Source organism: Passer montanus, unplaced genomic scaffold (genome assembly GCF_014805655.1).
Source record: "Passer montanus isolate IOZ18808 unplaced genomic scaffold, ASM1480565v1 scaffold13, whole genome shotgun sequence".
Classification (NCBI taxonomy): domain Eukaryota; kingdom Metazoa; phylum Chordata; class Aves; order Passeriformes; family Passeridae; genus Passer; species Passer montanus.
In genome coordinates, this window is record NW_024359832.1 from 11,412,686 (window position 1) to 11,440,412 (window position 27,727).

Consider the following 27,727-nt stretch of genomic DNA (forward strand, 5'->3'; position numbering starts at 1 on the left):
TGAAGGACTCAATCTGGCTAATGCATTCCACCAGGAGGAACCTGGAACTCAAAGGTCAGTAAGATTTTTGGGATTCTGAGGAACAGGGTGGAGATCTTGCCTGTTGCATGCTTTGCATAAAACTGTGTATCTCTTGGTCTATGCAAAATACACAAAAATCATGTGGTGAGTACTGTCTATTTGCTTCCAGTAGCTTGAAGTCTTTAGATTAAAAGTGAAATGGCCCTCAACAACAAAGGTATGGGAAGAGATGTTTTTAATCAGTTTAGGAACTCTCTTTTGTAAGACTGTCTCCTATTTACAAATAAAGCAAGAAACCCATAATATTCTATTTGATAGAATAAATTAGACCCAGAAATGGTGGCTGGAGGCAATCCAGGCACAAAGGAAAGTTTAGAAGTCCAGAGACCTAACTTGGAGGTACATCACAGCAGACCGGTAGAATCCAATGAAGTGACTGGATGAACTTCATAAAAAAACATTTGAGTTCATTTCTTAACCAAGTTCACAATATAAATGCTAGGTCCTTTATGCCTTCTGACATATTCCAGCTACTGGCTTGCTTCATAAAAAAACATTTGAGATTTGAGTTCATTTCTTAACCAAGTTCATATAAATGCTAGGTCCTTTATGCCTTCTGACATATTCCAGCTACTGGCTTGACTGCAGTGTTGCTATAAGTACCTAGTGGATTGGTTTTATAGTTACATTTATATATATCAAATTAGTGCTGTTTTCTCCCCTGCAAACTTGGGATTTTAATTTAGATTCTGCTCTTGCTGAAAACCAGCACTTTAATGTCTCTTTAATCTACACTACAGTCTCTTAACTAAATGTCATTTCACACCTTCTTGGTTCTCCAATAAGGTGTTCTTGCCTTACTACTCTCTAAAAAGCACTGTTGTAGGGACTTACAGCATCATTAGTTTCTATGCTTAAACATGGAAAATGATATATAAGAACTAAGCTTTATCATTCTTAATGTTTTCATATGCTTGCAGGGAACTGAAAGCCCAAAGGGGATAGAAATAAAAATGGAAATATAGCAGCATTGTACTAATATAGCAGGGGCTGTGAGAGAATGAATGTTATGCTCTCGAGCTCAAGGAATGCTCATGCAAGGAAGATTGACTCATCTGAACTCAGAAACCAGAGACCACCTGTAAGTACATGCTGGACATGAAGGAGAAGGCTGGACACACTGATTACGCCTTCTCATATCTCTGAACTAGACTCCCAGGACATGAGGCTATTTCACAATGCAAAACAACTTGGATGTACCAGGCTATATGACATGAAGGGGGTAGGGGGGGCCATGTGTGTTAGTGATATAATGGGTGTGAGTCCTTGTGTGTCTTGTCACACAATGAGGGGCTGGTGGTGGGTAGAACTGATGGTGAGAAATGCATGAGTGCAAGGGTGCAGACTCATCCACGATCATTCTGGTCAGTGATTGCAGCATGCTATTCCTCCTTTTTCCCATGGAACGGGCTACTGCTCTTCTCCTCCAGACTGAATGCAATGACACAGTGACAGCTGCAGATTTGTATATATATAAGTATGTATCTATGTGAATGAGTCTCTGAATTACAGTTTTAGGCACCAGGCGGTTGCACTTGGTGTTTACTCTAGGCCTGATAGAAGAAAGTATTAAAATGACTGATAAGTTTTCTGTGTTAACAGTTTTTAAGGAAAAGTTAGATATTCTGGGTCACAGTGCGTGAGGTTTATTTACTTCAGTAATTTAAAACCTAATGACTTTCATGGTTAATCCTGTTTCCTTTGCTGCTGCCTTATCTCTTTTGATAATGATGTAAGCTTGAATGCAAGTGTGAAGGGCATAGGTTTATACCTGGAAAATCACTGAGGTACTCTATTTGATCATGCAGATCTGTCTCACAAAGACCTGAAACCTTGTGAGGGGCTATGTGCTACATTTATTGCAGTGACAACACCCATTTCTTTCCTGATGTTCTCATTGAAAATGAGAATTGCCTGCTTCCTAGTCCTAGAAATACATAATTTTCTGTATATTTCTTTCCCCTTACTTATTTCAATCTCTCCTTCTAATCTAACACAGCATCACGTGTATCAGCACTGGTGACAACTCAAGCAAGTGAATTTAGAGTGGTTCACTTCACTGAAGGCCTGACTCCTTCACTGTTGATATCAGACAAAATTCAATTATTTCATTAGTGCACAGAATCTGCTAAATAACTAAAGTCAGAATACAGAGAAGAGGAATGGCCAAAGTTTTGGAAGAAATAATTAAAGAAGCCAGATCACAAATTTAAAAGGAAGTCCCAAAACAAATAGATAACTATGGAGAAAACTGAAGTTCCACAGTGTAGGTATATACTGATTTCCCAAGGAAGTGTTCTCAGTGAAACACTGGTGGCATGAAGAGTTTGTCCATATTTCAGCATTCTCTTTGGCTTGTGAATGTCAAGGGCAGTTTGCATTTCTTTCTGGAACTGAGATGTCCTCAGAAGTAGCTGAGCCATATGACACAACCATGACTCATTTCTTGACTCAGCTGAGTTCAGAAAGAATAATGGAGGGGGATTGATAAAGCTTGGGCACATAAGAGCTCACCATTTCAGGCAGTTTGTTTGGTCTCTAAATGAAGTGTGCACAATTCTGAATCTCAAAGAAAAAGTAGAAAGTGATAGCAACTTGAAAAAACATTGCAGACCCAAAATTTCTCTGTAAAGCTGTAAATTTAAGGAAAAAAGATTAATATTTCATCCACTTACTAGCTTGCATGTAAATTGACAGAATTCCATTTTTTTGTTTTGTATTGTATTGCTTCTCTATTGAATTAAGTCTTTGTCCCATTTAAAAGCCCCATCTTCTTCTGTCAATCTTTAAAGCAGCTATTCAGCAGCCAACCAACACAACAGAAATTGCCTATGCTGAATTTTCCATTTTTGCATTGTATCCTAGTCTTTTATTATAATGGCACTGCCAGCAGAACTATAGTCAACCGTGTGTCAATATTTCTATGCCAAACACTATTTTATTAGTAGATGTTTGTAACAAGACCATTCTAATTTGTATAATCAAGATGAAGTGAAATACAATTATTCTCCATCCTGACACTAATTTTCTCTAAAAATATGCTTTTTTTCTCAATCTCTTTTAAGAGATGGACAATCAATAAGTTAAAAAGCACCGAGGTTGAAAATTCCATATTACTGGTAATTCCTCCTCAGGTAGAAAGGGACAAGAAAGAGCATAAGAGACCATGTAAGTATTTAACTTGTGTTTTTATACAATATGCTGTAAACCAGGGAAGTCCTTCTCATGGCAGAACGAATGATTTTTCTTCAGAATGTTTATTTTGACCTTGGTCTACAAAGTAAGAGACTATTTGAAGTTGCAGATGTATTTTATCCTTCATTTAAATAAATGTGTATGTAATTTGTATTTTCCATTGCACACTGCTTTGTCATTTTGGTTTTTTTCCCTTTTTCCTCCTCATGAGTGCAGAGAACACTAACAATACTTGTGTCTATGCCATGGCTATTTTCAGGAAAACTGTTTGCTACTGACCACAGCTACGAGTGTGAAAGGAAAAGATAAGCTTGTAGGAAGCATTGCCTCATTTGCATACTATTTTTAGTACAGACCAATTCTTTCATCTTTGTAATGACTTCACTTCTTGCACAAGGTGAACTAAAAATAGAACTTGCTTCTCCCTTGGTAGTATAAAGCAACAAACTGTACTGCAGATGTCCAGCTTTCAGATCTGCCGAGTTTTGAAGTCCAGAGCTTCTGACATTTACAGACCTCACAGACTCTCTTAAAATAGTCTTGAAAGTTCAAACAATCACCAAAAGGTTGCTTGAATTCCACCTGATATCATAATAGACTTTCATATAACTGGGCATTTCTTTCAATACTGGTATTAGTAGTCTGAGGTCAATAATTATTACAGTTTTATCTTACAGTGATGCCAACAGATGTGAGCCTAACCATGCAGGGCTACAAGAGCTCTCACTTGTTCTCTCTTTTGTCTCCTTGTCACTCTTCTGTTCCCAGCTGCATTCATCCTGACCTCTCCTTTCCACTGGGTCAGGTGGGTTTTGGTCTTTCCTGTGGGTGGATTTACCCACTAACAGGTAAGGCAGATAACTCCATTACTTTGTCTTTTTCTTGAGCCAGTGAGCTGAGTCTGTTCAGACAAGCTCTGGTGGTAAATGGTGGCCACACACAGCCAGGAGCATCATGACAGAAGGGGATTGTGTGTGTCTAGGGAGGATCTCCCCTTTCTGCTGGTCATACATTGAGAGTCTGCCTAAAACTATTCCAACCAGCTGTACCCTGTGTAATTTGCAATATAGCAAAAGCAATATAGCAATATAGCAAAATTTGCAATATAGCAAAAGCTCCTGCAATTTACCCTACATGCTTCACCAGAATTGAGGCTCAGTGATTTTCTGTGACAATTATTTGAAATATTTTCTTACTCAACATCATAGTTAAAGCTCATAGCCTGCTTGTGGGCTTGTTGGTATTGCTTCCCAGGGGAGCACTGGGGCTGTTGGATTATCACCATGCCATGCAAGCTGGATGATACAGCTGGTGCTGCTCCTGGGCCCACATAGCTTAGCATCACATGCTAGGAACACTTATAGGCAGCTTGTTGTAAAACACTCAAATGGCTGCTCAAATCCATGAGCTGAAGGAGGACATTAGATCTGCCAGACTAAAGATTCACTGTTGGAACTTTTTTAAGTGGGCAGAAGAGGAACAGGCTTGTCCATGAAATTTTATCTCTGGATAAATGGATATCAGGTGAAATTTGTATTTATTCATATTTTTTATCTGAATTTTGCACTAAAAATCCCCAGATGAATAAGAGTATCAGCTGCTGTTGATAGACTTGCTCTTTCTGCTTTCCCATGATAGTAAATATGATGCCTACTAACAGGTAAAATTGCTTTTAATGGAATAAGAGATGCTTTCAAAAATTTTACTTCTTTTTTGATGGATTGGTGCAGCCATTTCTATATACATATGGTGGAAGTTCAATTTACACTTTTAATTCAAAATGCTATGTGATTTTTTACTGTATGTTTTTGCTTTAGCACAAATAAATAAATAAAGCACTCACTTTGGTACACCAATGAGAAAGAATTATCCCATGATGTCAGTGACTCTTTTCTGCACTTGTTATATGACCTTATTTTCTTGGCCATGGGTGTCTTGAAATGTACCTCACTTTCTGGATGACAATTTTCCAGAATTACAGTTTGCATCAAATAGGGAAACAACTTTAAACCGTGAAAACTTTCATATTTTGACTTTATGTCTTTGTTTATGTCAGTTCTGAAATACATCTCAGTTTATGAAGATATATATTCAACACAGTCTTCTTCTCCAGGTTTTGTTCCTTCTTTCTCCAAGCAACAAACTCAGAGTTTGTGCATGGGTTCATGCAGCAAAGCACAGATTTGTGGTAGTTTGTGATTTCTGCTGGTCTGTGACTTCTGTGTTCATATTTCTCAGTGGGGTTGTCATGTTCTGCTGCTTCCTAAGAAAGTGATTAAAAGAGCAGGGTGTGGTACATCAGCATGGCAGAAGGTCCTGGTGTTCCCTACAAGCTTGACTGTTCAAAACATTACCAAAATACCATACAGCATCCGTAGCATCTTTAATGCCTTACCTCTTACCAGCCGTTGTTTGGTTTGTGTTTATCAATATTTCCATACAATCTCATACAATCTTCTTTAATGCTTATGTCTCAGTAAAAATTATTATTTTCAAGGAGTTATGGTCCTCTCTTTTAAGTTAACATTCATTATTGTCTTAACTGTTCATTGCTGCTTGTTAAATCCAATCAATCAAGCACTATTCTGTCATTGTACTTTATTCCAGTGAAAAAGTTTAAGTATACATTATTTTTGGGTTGAAAATTTGAGAATATAAGCTCTACAGAAGCAGCCAATTGATCGCAGCTCTATAACAAAAGAGTTTTCCCAGGAAAAACCAGCGAGTCCTAAAATCACAAAATACATAAATTAAAAAAAAATAAGTAAATTAATTAAGTTAATTATCACATTATTACAATAATGGAAAGATAAAAAACTAATCAGACATGAAAAACAGCTTGTATAATAATTAACCAGGCTATGGTTAACCATACCTTAACCCTGACTTAAGAGATCCATTATGGGATTCATGGCAGACAGTTAACTAATGCCTAAACCATTCCACAGTAATTTAAAGCTGTGGTAAATGGCATCACTCAACCAAGCAGTCACTCTCAGTTCCAACAGTTATTTTTAACTGGTATGAAGTTATGCTAACTCTCTCTGCCCTTTCCCTGCCTAAACTCAACAGGCTAAGTTGTCTTCACTAGCTTAAATGTCCTTTTACCGAAGCCCAGGCCAATGACGTTGATTGTTTGGGGTTCTTTTCCTGGAAAAAAAAAAAATTCAACTGAAGAGCAGTGTCAAATGAATTTGGAGCAATCTCCTTTGGCTGAACTTGCATTTAATCCCTTTATAAATATATTTATTTCCTCACCGTCAATTTTTTTTTTACTTTAAAAATTGTTCAAAAACTGTGTATTATTAAGACCAATATAACAGCTATCCAACTAATTTTTTTTTTCTGAATTCTCACTGACTAATGATCAGTCAAACTAGGGGAAGGAACCGAGTTTACACAAAAGGTAAAAATTCACTGAAGAGCACAGATCCCTACTGAATGTTGAAGGGTAGTTGCAGGCAGGAGTGAGGTTACTTCTGGAAGGTTATGTGGCTAAAAAAAACAAGGTATTTGTTTAGTATTTTTACTTCTAAATTGAGGATCAAAAGTGTCAGTGAACTAAAAATTATGCTGGTGACACAATGCTGGGTGACACTGCCTGTGTAGAGGAGGATCAAAATATCATGTGAATGAGATGAATAACTAAGGATTGAAGTAAAAAGAAATGGAAGAAGTTTAATAGCAAAAAGTTCAAGGTCATGCAGTCACAACACAACAACAACTTCTGCCAAGGGCTGTCAGCCTGTATTTTGGAAACAATTGAAGAGAAGGAAAAGACTTGGGGCTACTCTCTAGCTATTGGTGAGTAGGAAAATGAAATTCCTTCTGTGTTTTGTCAGTAGTTCCTCTTTCTGTCCCTCTTTTCCCACATCTCACAGGGCACGCATTCCTGTCTCCACACCACAGATTACTGCTTTCTGTCTGGTAGTGATGCAGCCAGATCACTCAACAGGAACACTTTGTAAAGTACGTGAGGGAAAGAGTTGGAAGCTGTTTGAGGTGAAGTAATTGCAAATGTCAGTGCATATATGGAGGCCATGTCATGGGGGGTGGTGTGCACAGCCCTGGTAAAACATGCTCGAGAAAGATTAATGCAAAGTGGAAGAGGTGCCAGGTCAGTAAGTGGGGGAGCTCTATTCTAGAACCATCTGTCTGATGGGAAAAAATATCTGTTATTGTCAGACTGGAGATTGATTTGCTATGAAAAATTGTTTGCTATGAAGCCTGTAATAGCAGGGACATGAACTGTGTCTTAGGAGGCTTTCAGTCCTATGTTCCTGGGCAGTAGCACGCATCTGATGTAGGCAACATGCAGAGGACTGACTGTAATGAGTACCTAACAAGAGCATTTGTGTTTTAAAAATTCAGAACAGTTTTTTGCTTTCAAATATATATACTTTTCTGCAGACATTGTGTTATGAAGTCCAGGGAACAAGAACTGACTTTGTGACAACCAGATGAAATATTTAAGATATGGTTTATAGGTGACACGTGTAAATATTGATGCAATAATTTTCTATAATCCATTAACTTCTGAATTATTTTTTTCCCCAGAACATCAGGTGTTTAGGAAATCTGGACAAGCAGTCAATTTAAACAAACTCTCTTTTACAGCTGGGAAGGAGGAACAATAGAGCTTAGAGAAAATGAGATGTCTTGATCTGATTCTGACACCCTGCTGCCTCTCTCCCAGCCCCAGCCAGTGACCAGTGTCAGCACTAATGAGGGGGAGACTGCAGCATGCCTGGTTGTAGCTGCTCTTTCTTCCTGTAGCAGTGCTGATGACCTCCCCAGAGCGCACCTCTGGATATGCAAGCTATTATCTCACGTAGCATTTCTGGGGATTGCAGTGCCAGATAATTTCCTCAGACACTGTGCTCGCTCCTGCAGATGAGAAAGAAAGCAGTAGACTGGGCCACCATGGCACGTGGAAATGGGGAGGGCTGGGAGGAGAGAGCTGGAGAGGAAGATGACAGTCTGGTGTTATTCCAGGAGGCGTAGGGTGCTGAGGGTCAGCATGTGTAATTGTCTTGTTGCATCTCATGATTAAAGCATTTTTAAATTAGTTAAAGACCAGTTATTGAATAGAAAAGGCTGCAAGGGAAAAAGCGTCATTCTTCATTACATAGGCTTGAGATGAGATCCAAATCCAACCTGCCACATATATTCACTCAGCTGCACATGCTTGTGGCCAGAAGAATGACAGCTTGATACCTACCTACATGTCAGTCAGTCTCTTTACCCCAAATAAACTTTTGCTTATATGGCATCCTTTGCTTCAAAGCAATGCTGACAAGGATTTATTGAATTAACCTAAATGGCTTTAAGCCCCAATTCATGCTGGTGCAGCATGTCTCTATCAGGGGTTTGCACTGGTATAACTAATTGATTTAGCTACAGATGGGAAAATTTTCTTAACAAGAGAATGCCTAAACTGCTGGTCAGGCTGCCTTTGTTGTTTGCGAGTAATCTCTCTCAGCCTGTTGTTAGCATAAATCTACTCTATTTTGGATTCCCATAGAGCAAATTTACACAGGAACCACACAATAGCATGGTTTACATTTCTTGTTCCTTTTCAAAATGGACTGCAGGATCCAAAAGAAAAAGACTTGAGTTGTCTGCATTTCTGTGAATATTTCATTTCCTCTGTCTCAGTCCTCAAGTATACTGTGGAAAAGCAATTCATTTGACAAATGAACTTTTTCTGAGTGCAGAGAGCAGAGTATTCTGTTCTGCTCCTGAAGTGACTGGACACACAGCACTCTTTGAATCCCATTTCTGATATATAGTGTTATATTAACAAATCTGAGAGCTGCTTCCTTTAGCTATCCTGTAATACTCGACATGAATATACTTTTGTTGATCTCTTAAGCTAAGCTTATCTGCTACTGTGTCTGTGTGAGCTCAACTGAAAACCTGTGCACATGTGTGAAACCAACGTGATGAAATCCAAGTTGATGTTCACAGAAAATGTGTGTGTTCTCACCTGATTGAAACTAAATTGAAAATGAAAACAACCTTTTTGGTGGAGAATTAGATATGAGGTCCAACTTCAGGTAAATAAAGTTTGGAGTCTTCTTATATACAGGTGTAGAAAGTGTGACGAATGGATCTTGTTCTTATTTATTTATTGCACACCCTAATGATAAAGCTTTCTTATTTATTTTTAAAAGCACGGTTTTCATCCTTTTTAGTCCACTTATGCACTTTCAGACCTAATAACATTTTCAGGGGAACAGTGCTGAAATCTGGAGACAGTGATACAATGCACTTCAGCAATTTCTATCATTCCTCAAGGTGGGCAAGGTCTTAGGAAACATTGTACATGAAATATATGGAACAATAACAGCACATTTGGCTCTATTTGCTACTTCTCCAAACATTCTGGGGATTCTTTCATTATCAGCTTGAGTCCTCTTCAGTTCTAGTTTTTTGTATTGTTCCACTAATTGTGAAGTAGAGGTACAACTTAATGGGCCCAAATGATTCACGTTAATGTAAGGAGTATATAAACATTGCTGTCTTTGCACAGTGAGAACCATATTTTCCTTGAGAACATTTATGCTCTTCACATATTTGAATGATATCCATTTTGCAGTCTAATCCTACAAAGAAATGGTTGGAATGTGGGGCATTACAGAAACTGATAAAGAGAGATTTGTAGGTGAGTACATCATAATGATATTTTATTTGCTAATATTGTTAACTTATGTGTCTAAAATAGTCTGAAACTGTTCATAGAATTGAAAAATAAAGGGTTTTGAAAAGAAAATAAACATAGGTAGGCTTTACCCTACTAAGTAATCTTGTTGCTGCCTTTAGCTCAAACCAATTCGAAAGAAAACAGTGTTTCCATAACAGGAACAAATAATTCCTCTCTTTAAATTATATTGTTATGGCCATCTACTTTTTCCTTTTTATTGTGAAAAGATAGACATGAATAAGTAATGTAATTTTCAAGGAGAGATGTTGCTGCAGCCCAGAAATATGAACTTATAAAACACAATTTTGTGTATGGCGAAGACTTCTGAAAATTAGCTAAGGAACAGTTGCTGGAATAGGAATTGGGATGTATCTTGACTTACCAGATTGTGACTAAAAGCCCACATGTACCTTTTCCAGACATAGTTTTCACACTGCTGCTAAATTTTCACACTGCTTTTCTAAATATTTTTAAAATTTAAAAAATTTTTTAAATTTTCTAAGTTGGTAATTAATTTGCCAATGGAATTCTTATTTATTTATTTATCTATTTGTTTATTTATTTATATAAATCTTATATGTATATACCTCAGAATTAAATTCTCTCTGCAATATCAATCAAAAATGGCTGAAACTGCTTTCTTATATGATTGGGATATCAATATCAATTTTATTTTTCATTGCAGGAAGTGTCCTAACATTTCCAACAATGCTGATAATTTTTCAATGCTTGTGTCATTTGTAGCAGAGTTTTTTCTTTGTATTAGAAAAGTCTCTGGCTACTTGACAAAGTACAAGGCTTAGTTGTGCAACAGTCAGAATTCCAGCATGAAGGAGCAGAATTCATGGTAATAGACATTGATGTTCCTTATAGACAATGCAGTTAGGCTCCAAGGATGGGATTTATAGCAATCACCATGGTGGAGGAAGATTTAAGGCAGGAAACAATATTAAGTCATTTTTTCATCCATGTTTTATGATACTGTGCCTTTTTCAGAGTTCCTGCATCTCAGCTGCTTTTGTTTGCTCTCACTTTTTAAATTTCTCCTGATTTCCACATTCTTTGTTTTCCTTAAGCCTCTGCTGTATGTACTCAGTGCTGAGTAACACAATGAGGAGATGTTCCTGTACATCTCCCACTCTCCCCCTAAGCACCCCACACTCGATTGAACAGTAGTTAAGTCTCATGTGAGTAACGGCGATGTCCTTGAGGAGCCAATACCGATTATATTGTTAAAGATTAGTCCATCAATAACATCAAAAGGATCCAGACTCATAAAGCAAAAAGACTGGAGACTGGCCCACTGGAGTCTGAACTCACCTGCCCCTTTCTTACTTCTGACCTCAGTTAACATGAATTAACTAGGCTGCTGCTTTTTCTTCATCTGTTTTTATGTCAGTGTCAAGAACTATTAACAATCTCTCTGACCACATCTTTTAGAAGAAATAAGTGACCAATGTAGAAATTTAAAAGGACTATTTGGCACCTTGGGCATTTGTGGAGGGAGAGCACAGGAGATTATAGAAAGGTATAAGCAGACCAGCTGGAAAGTAAGAGGTTGGCTGAACAGCTGATGTGAGAAGAAAGCATCACAAGAGCAAGAACTGATCCTGGATGCCTGTGAAATGAGACGAGAAAGCAATTTTCTTCATCTATATACTCTCATCCTATGAAGACTTTATGTATTAATTTCATGTCAATGAGTACCCCTACTGACTTCATTAGAACTACTAATGTGTTCAAGATTAATCACATGCTAATATTCTCCCCCACTGAAGATATGTTTTCAGGAAAATGTTCTTAGATCACTTTTCACCTTACATTAAGCTACTGCCTCAGATGTGAGACCTACAACATTGCTTACCAGTGTAAACACTGGTGACCCACAAACCACACGACAAATCACCTAGCACCAATCGACTTGTCTTGGAGGGAACCAGGCCAACAGCTGGATCTGCAGCCCTTGAATGAAGATGCAGCAGCATCACACTGGAGGCAGGGAACAGCAGAAGGTGAAGGGGAAAATAGCATGAAACTGAAAAACTGACTGTTTTCAGTAATAAAAATATCTATAGAGGACACCTATATAATGCCTGACTTCTGAGTAGAGCTTAACCTCCCCTCACATTTATATAAATTTCTTGTTCTTGACCATGTCAAGCTGAAGCAGGTTGGAGGTGACACCTGTGAGTGTGATTGCTTCCCTCCTCTGGCACACACTGCTTCACTCCAAGTAATGGGCAAGTGCCTTCTTGCACTGGGGATCACAGATCTGGAATCCTCTCCTGGCAGAAGTCTTCTGTAACTATTTCTTCAAAGAATTGACCCAGGTCTCTCTTCCCTTTAATATTCAGGCAGGGAGAGGTGGTTTCCTCAATTCCTGTTAGAGATCAGAGCACTCTCTGAGGAAGCAAGACCCCCAGGATCAATACCTTCCTCAGCATGGAATGGTTCAAACACACCTCTCTCTAATTAGTGGGGAATGTGCAAAGAAGCCTCTTGAAATTCTTTTAGAACTTCAGGGTTTGGCTGAAACTCTGTATCACACTTACCAAAGGTGGTGTGGGCTGCCCTGCCCACAGGTGCTGTGCACAGGAACCTGGCTGAGTGCTGAGTGCCTTAACCAGTGCACTGGTTTGCAAATTGGACTTACTAAGGAGAGGTGGGGTGTAACTGGAGCCTTGGATTGCAGTGGAGTATTTGATAAGAGATAAGCATTCATTGCCCCAGGACAAGCAATTACAAGGGCACCTGGGAAGAGAAATGCCTTGGGAACTTGCAGATGAAGTCAGGAGATGACTGATAATTCTTCAGTAGACCTTTGGTAGGTTTAGAGCCCTAATTTAGAGATGTTGCAGTGGATGTTCCCAACATAAAGCTCAGATGGTCAGAAAAACTGGCAACCTGTGTTTAAATGAAAATGTTTTTAATTCATTCCCCCCTCTTATTCTTGCTTCCTTTTTACATCTTTTTATGAATTTGAATTCTTTCACAGAATTTTTCTCTGGAGGGCTTCTCTATCTCTCTCCTTAGGTTTCTCAGATTCAGAGAGAAACATAAAGACTGTTTTAAGTTCTACCCTGGGATTAATAGAATCAAGCCTGTCTAGCTGCTGGGTAAATCAGAACAATTTCCCTCCCTGCCAAATGCCAGTGGTTTGTCATAGACCTGCCCAAGCCCCTTCATTAAATGTGGCTTGCAGTTCATGCTGTGTACTGGTAGCAGTTAGCTAAGGGAATAGAGATGCAAATAATGACCAAAAGGCCAAGTAAGACCCTTTCCAAACATCTTTCAACTGCATCCCCAAACTGAGAGCAGATCTGCTTTGCTGACTGGAAATGTTATATTATTTGGATGGATTCTTTAAACCCTGCCATTTTTGGCATTTAAAAGTAGAGTGAACAGAAACACATCTGGTTTACAAATGTGCATGCCATGTTTGAGCTTTATGCAATTTCAAATTAGTTTTTAAACATTGAAAATCAGGGTTCATAAGGGAAATGCCTACTCAGCTGCTTGTAGTGCAACTGGTGCAGCTATAACAGGCACCAGACACTCCTGGAATAGCAGATCACTGTGTATGACTACACAGACACAGGCAGAAAGAAAAGGCAGATGGTGTACTTAACTGCACTTAAAATGATTGTGTGTGTGTCAATAACAAATGCCCAAATTGGATTCTGCCATAAAAATCAACTATATGTGCATGCTGGTAGAACAAATGCAGTCCTATAGGAAAAAAAGTGGATTCCAGAACTCTAATGGTGTTTACTATGATGATCAGTTATTTTCTACTTGCTGTAGGTTTTTAAAGCCTTAAACATTAAATAATTAACAACACAATAACAAAAATAAATAAATCATAAGGATAATCCTGACAAATAAAACCCCATTATTTATAGCAAATATTCTTTAAAAATCCAAATAATGTTTCTGCTCAGATTGCTAGCAAAAGTTGCTGCCTCCTACATTCTCAAAATACCTGCTTTCCTTGAACTCCGTAATGAAATTTTGGCAAGGTCAGCTGAGTTCATAATTTCAAGGTAGATTAAGTTGTTTATGGGTGAAAGTTAGGCCTTGTGGTAATCGATGGAGTCTTTACTGTCAACCACAGCATCATACATATCAATAGACATTTCACATAAGACTTTAAAATAAAGAAATTTTACTTTTCTGTATACAATTTAATGTTCTAACAGTTTCTTAGTTTTTGAGAGTGAATTTGCTCAACTTAGTTAAATAACACTATTAAAGAATGTAATTCCTTGTATGCTCACTCTCTATTCCCCTCTCTGTAATGTAGAGAGTGTGAACCCCTTACCCTGAATGTTATTCACTGTTAGCAACCCTACCAATTTCAGCAGGAAAGCTGTTGGAGTAGTCTGAGAAACAGTTTGAGTAAAGTTATCAAAAATTGGCTGTAATTCAGCACGAAATTCTGTCAAACTCAATTGTATTAATCAAATTGGTTTCAATAACTTACTTGTTCACACTGAGTTGCTCAGTATGCAAGGGTACTAGCCCAAACATGTTGGCTAAGGAAAATTTATGGTGTGCTTCCTCTTGTGGTGTTTCTCTCTGCATGGAGAGCCATGCTGACATATCATCCTAATGCATCCATTTCTGGAACGAGCAGAGCTTCCTCTAGCAGGAGTAATAGCAGCTTAGGTTTATGATGACACTCGTAGAGTTTAGGCTCTCAAATCTCTAAAGTACTTTTGAAAATTGTATGCAATATTTATTACCCCTCCAAATTGCAATTCAGTGGAGTAGCAGAAGAGAATTGGACTGCCTTTCATTACAGTTTCCTGACCTTTTGTCTAATGTAAAACCCTATTTTTAATGGCTGGTGTCTTTGCCAAACCCTAAGAATTGCCTTGTATGGCCCTAAATGTGCCCCAGTGGGTGTGAACATTATGACATTGTCTAATTACACAGTCACATTTGAATTTTGTTCTAAACTATTTGTGCTTCAGTCTGTGCATAGGACAGAAGGAGCTTAACTGAAAAGCAAATATTCAATTTTAGTTCTCTTCCTATTGCTCAATATGTCCCCCATGCCTTATTTACTGCACAGTATGCAAACCTTGCTATGAAGATAATTACTATGTCCCTTCCAGGTTTTCTATGGTGCCTGTTGCTATAGTACCTGAACATTTTACAAACTTTAATGAATTTATATGCACAAAACCCCTCTGAGGTGAGGAGTAGCATTATTCCATTTTACAAGTGCTGAACTGAGACACAGAGAGTTGAAAATAATCCCCCCAGTCCTCTAAGATTTGAGGTTATGAGTTCTGAATTTTTGGTGTGCTACTTTATACATTCTAAATTGCACTGCACTGCTTGTGTACAAGAGTTATCGAATCAGTCACTCGAGAAATCAGGAGTGCACAAACAACGCAAGCAGAGGACTTGGATAAATCACTTGCTCAGTTCATGTGACAGTGACATAAATCCAGCTTTCCAGACCATTGTTCCATTGTCTTAACTGGAGACCACCTTTCTCTTCCTGAAATCCTTGGCCAAGTAACCACATTTTACAGCAAATATGCATAGGCCCTATGGGCAATATGCTTCACTCTACATCAAGGCAGGTCTAAATTCTTCTCCCAGCAGAGCAGAAGGAAACACTGCCAGCTCTGCAGGTCAGCTGGCGATGGGATTATTTGAGGAGAGCTCAGCAAGGACAAGGCTGTGGTAGAGATGGTAAATAAGTGTTTTGCTCTGATGCTCACTGTAGGAAGACTGAGGGGAGCCCCAAACCCTTTGAGAGGACTCGGCAAGAGATTGCCTGAAACAGAAGATACTGTGGAAGAAGTAATTCAATAAAGAGGTAGAATAAACACTAAGAAATCACTGAGACTGTACGATACTCCCCTAAGAGCCTTTAGAGAATTAAAGGATGAAATAGTTGAATTATTGATGGTGGTGTGTAAACTTTACCCTAAGATTTCACTCATTTTTGAGAAGGGGAGAGTGGTAAATGTGGCACAAAATTTTAGGGAGGTTTCTAGGGAAGATCTCCAACCCTGTGAGCCTGATGCTTGCACTTCATAAATTAGCAGAAGACATGATAAAAGATGGAATTAGTGGAAATCAGGATAAATGTGTCTTACTGGAAAGACAAAACATACTTTCTGTAAAGGCTAGTCCTGGCCTTTAAACACAATACAAGGCTCTTGAGAGGACAATGAGCAAATCATTAAGGATGACCCTGAATTTTTGGACAAAATCCCTGACCATAGGATTTTAACGAATGAAATTGCCATGGTTTAAGAGACAAGGTCCTATCTTTAATGGATACTAATCACAGAAACATAAACAGAAGGTAGGACTAAATCTTTGGTTTTCAGGAATGAAACAAGGGCTCCTCTAAGAACTGTGCTATGCAACATGTGTAAGTGATCTGGCACAACAAGCACAGCGGTGACGAAAATAGCTGAGCTGGGGGAGTCAGTGTCCAGGCTGACTCTAAAAAATTGCCTTATGAGACTAGAAAGCAAGATGGAAGTAAAAACTTTATATAGATAAAGTGATGCAGATAGAAAATAATAATCCTAAATTTGCATACTAAATTATGTCCTCTGACATGCCTATTACTGCTAAAGAATGAGACCTTGAGTCTTGTCGCAGAGAACTCCAGAAAAACGTCAGCTCACTGCTCAGCAAAAAGGAGAAAAAGGATGGATTTTAAGGGGAAGTTAGAGAATGATTGAAAAGCAAACAGAAAAACAACACTACAGTTCTGTGGCTATGGTCCAACTGTACCCTGAATATTCTGTACCATTCTTTTCCTCTTGTTCCAGAAGTGTTTGGTAAGACAGAGAAAAATCAGGAGAAGGGAATTATGAGTGACAAGTATTCTGTGGCAGTGTCTAAACCAGAAAAGGTGAAACAGGTCTTCTTACTGGAAAAGAGAGGACCTACATGTAGGGAAAGAGGCACCTTAGAAGTTTGTGAATGTTGTAGGAAAAGTACAACCGGGAATTGACTGCTCACTTTCTCTTCTTGTAGAGGGATCAAGGGGCCATGATGTCTTTTCACTTGTAGGTAACAGACCTGTAAATCTCCTCGCTGAGCAATGCTGTGTGCCGCAGTAGCCTCAAGAGAAGATTGGGGAAGCACTTGGAAGAGATTTGTGCTGTGGGTGAGAGAAAAGCTACATGAGGTGTAGGATTGACCCTTGTTGAGGATTCCAGAGGTGAGTGAGTTCTGTGGGAGAGACAGGCTGTGCTCACCCTGCATGACACCTTACCTGGGGTTCCTCTACCCCCAGCACCCTCAGCTGGAAGCAGTGAACCAGGCTGGCAGGACCCTGCTCCACAGCTGCACCACTGCTCTGGTGCTTTATCTTGCTGTGAAGAAGGCAACAGGTATGTGGTCAGGTATTATAAAGAAAAGAAGGTGAATTAGGTCATATCCTCTCTTCTGATTATAGGATAGAAAAAGTCTCATTACAGCATCTTGGGACTGTTACAAAACAGACTTGCAAAATCAATGCCTGGTTATATTTTGAAAATGAACTGAAGCTGAGAAATGAAACCCACACATTCAGAGATTATAGAGCTGATGAAAGCATTTTATTTCTCCATTTGAATGAAATACAATGAAAGTTGGGGATCTGTTTAGGGGTACTACTGCATTTGAGAAAATCTCACATCCACACTGCACGCAAGGCAAGTAGGAACAAACACAGAGGCATTCAGACTTGAGTCAAGAGAGAAAGTAGACATCAATCATTAGCAGTAAGTAAATTGGACCTGGCACCTTAAGTGCCTTAAATGTTAGAAGTTACCCCTGAAATAGTATCCTGATCCTTAAAGGAAGATAGTAAATTACTTGCTGAGCAAATGGGTGACATAATCAAAATGATGAACATTGCCAAATCCTGAAGAAAGTAGAGCCTGGGAATAAAGAGTTATGAGACAGGGCAGGAGTGAATTGCCAGTTTACAAGCAAACATCATACAAAACACAAGCAATGTAAGAGGCACAGCTGTAAAGAACAGTCCTTATTTTGGGACAGTCTTAGTGGAGCATAGTAAGTGAAATCACAGTTCTCAGGCCATTCACCTTGTATAAATGTTGCTGTTATTATTTGTGTATGCATGGAAAGACATGAACCCAAATAACTAATAATATAGAACAATCCTCCCTCTTAAAATGGAGATGAAATTAAACTAGATATATTCTCCTTTAAAAGAATCTCTAGCTATTATCTTCAGAGTGTTTTTCTGATAGTGAAATGAGTGATAAGATGGTTCTAGAGGAAAAGAAAAGCCTTTTAATTTACTAAGGAAAAACCCCAGAAGGCTGCAGTGACTGACAATATTAAAACTTACTCTTCTGTAATTGACTTTTGTCTAATCTAAGTTATTTTCTCAGCATTAATGTTGGTCCTGACAGTGAAACAATATTACTGATTCCAAGAAATATAAAAAATCTGGTTTTTTTTAAGGAAAATAAACTGGATGGCTGGGAGGCAAAAAAAGAATTTTTCTTGTACCATGAGTAAGCCAGTGTGGATATTTTAAAGTCACTTTTGAGACTGACCTCAGGTTGCCCCACAGGAGTGTGATTGACCTCAATTTGAAGATTGACCTCAGGCTGCTGTCCTGTTCTATTTAACAGTGCATGGCTGCACCAAAACAATTAATTTGCAATGCAAAGGTCTAACAAGAACTGGTCTGCAGATAACTCATTTCTTCTGGGTTTATTCTTCCTTCTTGCACTAAAAAGGAGGGGAGGAAAAGAGCAAAATGGCCTGGTGTTGGAAGCAGGGAATTTTGGCACGGGAGAAGACAGATATCTGCCAAACACTTTGAAGTATTTGAGGTATAGCAAATGATGAAGAGCTGACTTTGCACCTTAGTCCCTTTCTGGTCACTGGGGACTGGACAAGTTGTTGTAGATAACTGGCTTTTCCAGATTTTGAACAAGTCCTAAGACTGAGAGTCATTAGATATAGAATAATGATATCTTGTAGAGGAGATAATGTTTTCTCAGATATATTGACTATGAAGACTGCTTTTTCTCACACCCATCATTGTGATAATCATACTCATTTATTTTGCATTCATCAAAGGAGACTAAGGTTTTTAAATTACTAAAATTATATATTTATGCTAATTTCACATACAGGCATGAGACTTACATGCTTTTGAAGCTGAAATTTTTATAGCAGTGAATTTCAAGCTTCCTACAGGTAGTATCACTAGCTCAAATTAATACTCTTTTTCCACTCAGTAAGGAGTGTGTACACTCAGCTGGTTAACATTGCTTTACAATGTAGATAAACAAAACCAGAAGAGCATCAATTTTCATTGCAGCGGCTTTTAATTCAGGGCTGTGTGAAAGTTCTGCAAGCACTTCTGTTTTTAATATTTGTGGCATTTATGAAGTGGATATCCACTTGCACAACCTTCAGATAGTTTTTGTTATTCTTCTTGCCATTGTTATTCTATAGAACATCAAAACTAGAATAAGTATTCCCTTTGCTGAATGTTGCAAAATTAAGTATAAAACTTATGTGTTGTATATTTATGCAAAGTGGAAGCTAATTTGCTCTCACACACTGCAAAGCATTATCCTCAATACTTTTAGTTCCCCAGTTCTTTTTTTTAAAGAAAGTTTTCAGATTGGTTTTTTTTTAGATACCTATTTTTAGATGCCTGTTTTTCTTATTTGGTAGAATTTAATTTTTTTTTCCTGACATAAAATAATATATCTCTGGGAAGAAAAGTTTTTACGTATTAATGAGGATTATACTGTTTTAGAGCTTGCACGGAAGCCTTCAAACACCATTAAGGTGTTGCAGGATGAATGTGGCTTTTTTTAATCAATGTGTGGTTCTTATTCACCTTCTACATGATGCTTTTGTAAAATACAAGAGTTCTTTCAGAGGAGAGACTTTAAAAATGAGTTTTTAATAGCCTGATCAAAACTTAAGGTTTCTACTGCATAAAAGCATCAACAACTTGAACAGTATCTAAGTTCCATTTTAGAATGAAAATTTGAGTTTCACAAAATTGCTTTTTCTAATATGGTGCTCTCTTGAAAAGCTTTTCATGTTTTTCATCTCTGCCTTGTTAGACTACCTTGGCATTCTTCATTTCTGTTTATAAGGGTCCTAATTATTCTTTCATTCAGCTACAGTGTGGTAATTGAGAGGGAGAAAGAAAGTGAGGGAACATGAGGTTGCCTCTATGCACTAGTAGTGGAATTGTGAAATGGTTGCTCTGAGAGGAATTAGATATTTAATCCAAAGAAAGCACCTATATCTGAGGATTGAAGTGGAGATCATCAACTTCCATCATTCTAGAATCATATACCAAAGTACTCAGGCAGCTAAACCTCAGATTTTACTTTTTTCTTTTTCCTTGACATAAACTATGGCTTGGACAGCTTGATGGAACTGAGCAGGCTGGTGTAATATTTATTCCTTTATGTTTTACAGGGAGCTTCGAAGTAACAGCTGAAAACTAAAGGTTACAAAACCTGTTATGGAAAAAACCCACATAATTTGGGTGTTTGTTGTACCTTCTGAAGTGACTTGGGCAGATCTTTAAAGGGATTAACATGCTGACAATGTTAAGGGATTTTCATACCAAGGCATTTTAAAAATTCTTCCAAGTACTCCTCTGTATCTTCAGCAATGGAAACGGTATCACGGAAACTCTTAAAGACACAATTAGCTTGCACAGCAGGTAGGTGAGATTCATTCACTTCTGAAGGTGGACCCAAGTTTTCTAATTCACACACTTTTGAAATGTGATTTATTTTTTTCCTTCAACTGTCCCTTGTACTTATCATGGTCTATGTATAAACTTAAAAATGAAAGAATTTATAGCACAGTTATAGCACAAATCCAACTTGTTTGATTTCTAGCCTCTGTGTAAAAGCTGAATAACATTTCTAACATTTGGAGGCTGGGATATAGGGATCACATTTTATTTATCTACCTGTGCCTTTTCAAAACCAGCTATTCCGTTTTATTGAAATACATAATCTTAGCATACCAGACATCAGCGCTATGGAATGTCATCTGTCCCCATTTCTTTGTATTATAAATCCTTGTACATTGCAAAACCAGTTAGATTAAAGAGCAGAAGCAGCAAAAGACAATGAAGAAATTGTAAATTTGTATCTCTATGGTTCTCATTTGTACCCTATTTTGTTTATAGTGGCAGAAAAACATGGCTCTCAACTATTTGCAAGAGCATTTGGCAATAAGTTCTGCGTCACTGAAAACTTGCTCCATGTTGCTGCCAGCTGTGGGATTATGGTTTTGGGCTTTTTGTATCAGTGCAATTATTTGTATCAGTGTAACAATTAACACCAGTTGTTGACACAAATATAAAAAATATTTAGATCTGTAAGCCCCTTTAAAATATACAAAGGGACCATATACTTTCTTATATCAAAAGTTTGTCTACATGGTACTTTGTAGGCAGGTAAGAACTCTTTTATACATTGTTCACTTTATTCTTTCTCAATTTTATGTGGGAGAAAAAGAAACTTGAGTTGCATAGTATGAAGAATCACCTTCCCACCTCTAGTCAAAAGCAGGTTGTATAAAGTTGGTTTTGGTGTTTTCCTAACAATAGCTACTGGACAGACTGGCTGAAACACTGGCAAAATACTGCATGCACATGCTAGGAATAAATAAATGTCATGTCTTGTCTGCACAGAAGGCTCTGCTATTCATTTTTATAGCTCTGTCTTTGATGTGAGTTGCTGAGGTGAATTGCATGACATGGGTATGAGCTTTGCAAGGATAGGTAAACTGGGCCCTAGGGTAAACTGGGCCCATACTCAGCTAACCCACTCATTAATTGAACACAAAAGAAATATAATTATGATGGGAAGCAGAATTTTTCATATTATAACTTCATCTGGCCTTGTACCTGTTTAATTGTGAGTCCCCTACAAGCTCTTTTAAGGTAAATTCATCTCATATTGACATTCCCCCTTTCCATATGTTTTTTAGACGCTGCAATATGAATTATACTTATTATGGAAATGACAGCCAAATCTATTTTGCTCTGACAAGTAATATGCCAAGACAGCCTCTGTTCTGTCAGCAAGCATTGCCAAAGTACAAATGCATATGGCAGCAAACCTTTTTCAAGTTAAAACAGAAATGCTAAAAACTGACTTTGCTAATTTATCAAAACTGCTTCCTGGCTCTCACAGGATTTCTTCTGGCAGCTGTAAGACATCCTTCTCCAATGCAACTGAAAACATTTTGGAGCTAAGTCAATATTTTCATTCACAATTCGTGTTAACACAGGACCCGAACATTGCAAGGTGCTGAATCTGTTAATGGGGAGGCAACCAGCACTTTCCAACAAAGAAATCATGATTCTACTCTAGTGGTTTGCTGCCATTGCATGGGACTGTGTAAAATTACCTCTAGTTATAAAAAATGGTTCAACATACTGCTAAATGAATTTAGGCATTTTGTCCTCATTCTTTCCTCTCATTGCATATAAATGGACCTGTGAAGTTAGGACAGAGAAAGATAAGTCCCAACTCCTTTTTTTTTCCTACATAATTAAAAAAAAAAAAAAAACAAAAAAAAAAAACTTTCCTCTCTGTCCTTCCTGTAGAAGCTCAGGTGCTCAGTGTTCCTCTGGTAGTGTCAATAGCCTTAGGGCATGCATCACCACACAGGAGAGCTGCTTTGTTCCTTTTCTACTCACACATGTATTCTTATTTTGCTTCTCAGGATAGCAGAGCTCCATGCCATTGTCCTTTAACCAGTGGGGAAATATTACTCAGCAGTTCCATGTTTTATGAGCCTGACTTGGAGAAGGAACTGCATGCTTTACATTTACAGGAGTTATGTACTATGTCATTTGTTAACTGATTTCACTGATAAAACTCTCCAGTGACTTTAGATATTTATGAATGGTGCTGTCATTCTCTTACCTTTGCTAGCTCTGCTCAGTACACAAAGACCCCTTTTTATAGTCATTGTATTGGTTTCTACTGTATAGTGACTCAGTTAGTAGAAGACACTATCATTTTGTGTAGTGTCAGCATCCTGCTGGATAAGGCTTGCTTTTGAAGGTGAATGAATCCTGAATTTCTTTGGTGGAGTAGCAGTGACACCTCTGATAGACGAAGACACTGTGATCTCATATAAGGGATATAGCAAGGAAGGTTTCAGTTACTCTCTCCCTATTCTAAAGTTTCTTGCATAAGAATGGAAAAACCTCTTCAGTCACTCGAAATATTAAATCTTTTTTTGGCATTTTTCAAACAAATGGCTTTTAGGTACTAATGATCATAACCTTAATCTTTCACTAGTATAAGTCATTATAGACTTTATTGGCTTCAAAAATTATACTGACTTGCTAGTTAAGTGTATAGACAAGGCCTCTAGGGCACAGCCATTAGAAAACAGCAAATTTCAATGGGTTTTATTAATCTGGGTCATGAACTGACAGTTTTTTCTAAGTCACCCTGAAATATACATCTCTGAGATCTTGACACTAGCAAAATTAGTTATATTGGATTCTGATACAGGAATTTCTTTAGAGAGGGCCTGATCCCTCCTATTTTTCATCCCCTTGGGAATTTGTGGTTTTATACCTAATGACTTTGTGTTTTGAGAATGGAATTTTCTTTGCTGTTTCTCAGAAAATTCAACCTTGAATTTCTTCCCCCACTCATATTTTAAGCTTCAAGCATGTCCCCTTTGAAATTAGTGACTCTCCTTGGCATCAAGGAAGAGCAGGGCTGAGTCAGCTGACAGATCTGTTTTGAGCTGCTCCTGCAGGAACGCAGAGGATGAACACACACAGAGTTGTATCTCTAGAATGGAGAGCCCCTAAATTGGAAAGGTCTACCCCTGCATCTGGCCATCTACTTGGCAGACACAACAGTGCTAAGTTTAGCTTTGTATCGATTGTAATTTGCTGTGGCATGCTGGTCAGGGACGAAGATCTAGAAACGGAAGATTATAATGTATCACTGCATTTACAGTATTGATATTATTGCAAATCATTGCCTAATTTCTACAGAAATATTTCAGGCACAGCCATATGAATATACTAAATATAACAGTCTTGTTTCATCATTTGGAGAACCAGAAAGATGTTAGATTTCATACTGTGTAATAGAGTTAATCCATTTCATAAGTTGGGAATTGTTTAAGAGCTGTCTGAAGATTTTTCTAACTGCATTTTGCATTAACTAGTGTCTGCAAATTTGTAATAACAGATTTGGAAAGTGACTGTTGATAAGAAAAGAAGAGTTACAAAACATTGAATAAAAATCTGAAAATGCCAAAGTAATTAACTTTCACTAAGTAAAGAAAAGATTTCCAAAGGCTAGAGGAAAACAGCCATGAGTTTCCAGGATTTCCAGCAGCTCTCCAGCTGTACATCTTCCCAGAGCATTTAATCATAAGACCTGGACTGTAGGGGCACAGGTACACCAATAGGCTGTAAAGGAGGAGCTGGCAGTACCTGCTAAGGTGTATGAACCAGCTGGAGACAACCAGGCTGAAGAGACCTACAAAGGAAGGCTTTGCAGGGGAAGAAACAGCCAGCCTAGCCTTTCCCTTTTGTTTTGGTTAAAAGTGCAGAATTCTGTCTTCTTTTTTTGGGTGCCACTACCAGACGTCAAGGCTGGGGTTAGCCCCTTCAACTTCATTGCAGAACAATTAATCCAGGTGTGGATATGAACCCTATTGCACACATTTGAAAATGTACAGGATCAAAACTGGAAACCATATTGAGTATAGAGGGACATGTGAAGTACTTAGATGTTGATGCTTTGTTTGGACATACCACATTAAAAAACTGGAATAAATTTGCAAAAGATGCAGAAAAGATTTACAACTCCTATTGAAACAAAGCATAAGCTAAACTAAGCACAACCAAGTACCAGCCACATTTTGAAAAATTTTCTAAACCGTGTTTTATAGGGTTTGCCAGACAAGTAGCCATAGGCACGGATCAGAATCACTGTCCTTCACAGTTCCAGTTCACTACAAATCAAGGAAGTCTAAGGCACTCACTGTTTTATAGGCACTGTACCCTGCAGCACTGTCCATTTACCTGAAATGGTGTCAACTGCTTCAGCCCTCAGTACACAGCTGTATGACCACATCTGCACAACACTGCATACAGGAAAATTAGTCCTTCTGGTGTTGGTCAGGCATGAGCTGCCCCTGCTGAATCCATGTAGGCTCTTCCCACTTACTTTGTGGTCCTCTGTGTGTTTGGATATACCTCCCAGGAGACTTTGCTCCCACTACTTTCCTAAAACCTGTTGTGTTACACAAGGTTGGGATGCCTATTCTCTTGTTCCTTAGAGTCTCTTCATTGCCCTTGTGAAACAGACATACAGTGTTGGCCTTATTCCAGACATCAGGAGCTTTCTCTGAGTGCCATAACCTTCTGAAGACAGTAGAGTGACCTTGAAATGACATTGGCCAGTTCCCACGGCACCATTGGCACCTGCTGTATCCCATCCCATCTAATTTGTTAAAGTGGTCACTACCTTTCTCTATTTCATGCCATGCCTCAGTGCTGAGGTCTTACACAAGGCTTAAGAAGCTGTGTATGTGCACATTTTATTAGTAAAAGCTGAGGCAGAGAAAGCACTGAGTATCATTTTTTTTAATTTTTTTTTTTGCTGTCACTAGGGCCTCAGCCCCACAGCATGCTCCTGTTTTCCTTTGCTTTACTTTTTCTGATGATGTGCTGTACAAGCTTTCCTTCTCGTCTTTCAAATCACTTACTAGTTTCAACTGCAGCTGAGCTTTGGGCTTCTTAATTGCTTCCCTGCAGGCTTGGACAATGCCTTGATACTCCACCTGGCTTGCCCACTCCTTCTTCCATGTGACATAGATCCTGGGACTTGTAAAGCTAATAAAACTTAATGCTGTGCACTGCACTTCCTTTCCTCCTAGTACCATTTGCTAGGATCAGCTCCAGTCACCTCTGGCCACTCCATACATCAGTTTAATGGCTGTCATCTTGTGATCACTGCCACCCTGTGACCAGCCTCTACAGAACACACAATTTTAGCCACTTATGGTAGCCTAGAAACTAGGACATAGAGCAAATATTTGTTTTCCTTATGATAAACAGAAAATCCTTAGTTGGAAACCAGTTGATTAGTAATACAACCGTACTGAATGACTGTTGTGTGCCTTTTATGTGACCAGTTCTTCACAGATGTTTGGGTTGAATCGTGCCTAGTTCTTCAGCTGAAACAAAGATAAGCTGGTGTTTCCATGAAAGGAAATATAAAGGCGTACATCTAAGCACATTTACACCTAGGATTATACCAAATGAGACTGGCAAAACGTGCAGCATTCACGTTCCAGATGTTAGTCAGAGTAATGCATCAGACAGAGTAAGGCTTTCTTTCCTCCTAATGGTGTTCAAGCATAAACAAAGAGTCTAAAGTGTTTGCAAGCTACCAAAATGGAAACCCACTGTGTTATTTCAGAAGGGATAAATAGACCAAGATGCCCATATATGAAGGTGAGAAAGAAGAAATCTTCAGGGACATAAATTAACTGAGCTTTGTGGAACATGGTTTTAAAATAAAATGTTTCCACCCTCCTCCATTTTTTACAGGGTTTTTCCACTCAGATAATGTAGATGCTTAAGGTACAATTATAACATCTTCAGAGGATTGTTAGATTATATGAAAGAGGAAATAGTAATATACGTACAGAGAGATACTGAGAAAGAGGGTATGTGGTTTGAGTCAGAAATCCTCTGATCTCAAAAGAAGCAGATGATGCAGATAAAATACAGGCTTCACTGGCACAGCTAGCAGGGAACTTTTATGTGTACATAAAGCAATTATAAAAGGTGTTTGATTTTGCATTAAAGCAGCCAATTAGTTCCTTTTTTGACTAAAATATATCTATTTCTGCTTTTTGTGTCTCAGCAGACAACAAACCAAACTGAATCTTGGCTGAAGTCATTGATTAGAAAAATGTTTTAATGCATTTTAGTGCAGGAATTCTGATGGCAGAAATGCCCCCCACATCAAGACCCCTTTCCCAGTATCTGACAAGCTACACTCAAAGGTTTTCCAACAAAATTGGCAAAATGGTGCCTTCATAAAGGTAACTTTGCTTCTGGGATCAAACTGGATGTTCAAAGGCAGAAGCAAAGCACTGTTGGCTGGGTAGCCCACATGACTGATGTTGGCTGTAGCAGTGGTGAACCCTGCCCGCAGGGCTGTGCCGTGTAGGGCTGTTTGTTAGTTCAGCAACTGTATTTCTCTTGGAAACAGGAAGGGGTCAAGACATGCCAGCAACAGGTAGGTGCCCACGCTACAGAACAGAATGCTCAGGGGCTGTAACATGCAGGAGAGTGCCAGAGTCTCTGTTTGCTTTTTGTGTAATTGCACTGTTGTGTTACACAATGTATTTAGCTTTTCCTCTTCTGTGGGAGCAGCTTTCAGGAAGGTTTCTGCAGCATAACATCTTCCCATGAGGAATGATTTCAAAGGGCAACTCTGAGATATAGGTGAAATGAGAACTGTTGATTTTAACATGTTTTTTTGTAGAGTGTTTGAGAGTAGTCATGTTTTAGAGTATTAACACTCATTTATGAAAGGATATTTACTTAGAAGTAAACACTACAACCTATCTAATATTCCCCCCATTTCTTGTAGTTCCAAAATAATTACTGTTATGAAAATACTTTAAAATAAAAAATATTAATATTAATAATGATATAACCATGATGGTTGTGATGAA

General features: G+C 38.3%; 1 long non-coding RNA gene across 3 annotated transcripts; it reads left to right on the forward strand.

Moving 5' to 3' along the window:
* The first annotated feature begins 6,848 nt into the window (after positions 1–6,848).
* Positions 6,849–21,670, forward strand: LOC120497439. 3 transcript variants are annotated; one of them, XR_005626506.1, is made up of 4 exons: positions 6,849–7,080; positions 17,036–17,186; positions 20,441–20,690; positions 21,168–21,670. It is a non-coding gene; the product is annotated as an uncharacterized LOC120497439 (long non-coding RNA). The 3 variants fall into 3 exon arrangements; XR_005626505.1 differs by having other exon boundaries at positions 20,441–21,670; XR_005626507.1 differs by lacking the exon at positions 6,849–7,080 and adding an exon at positions 9,883–9,943 and having other exon boundaries at positions 20,441–21,670.
* The last annotated feature ends 6,057 nt before the right edge of the window (positions 21,671–27,727 follow it).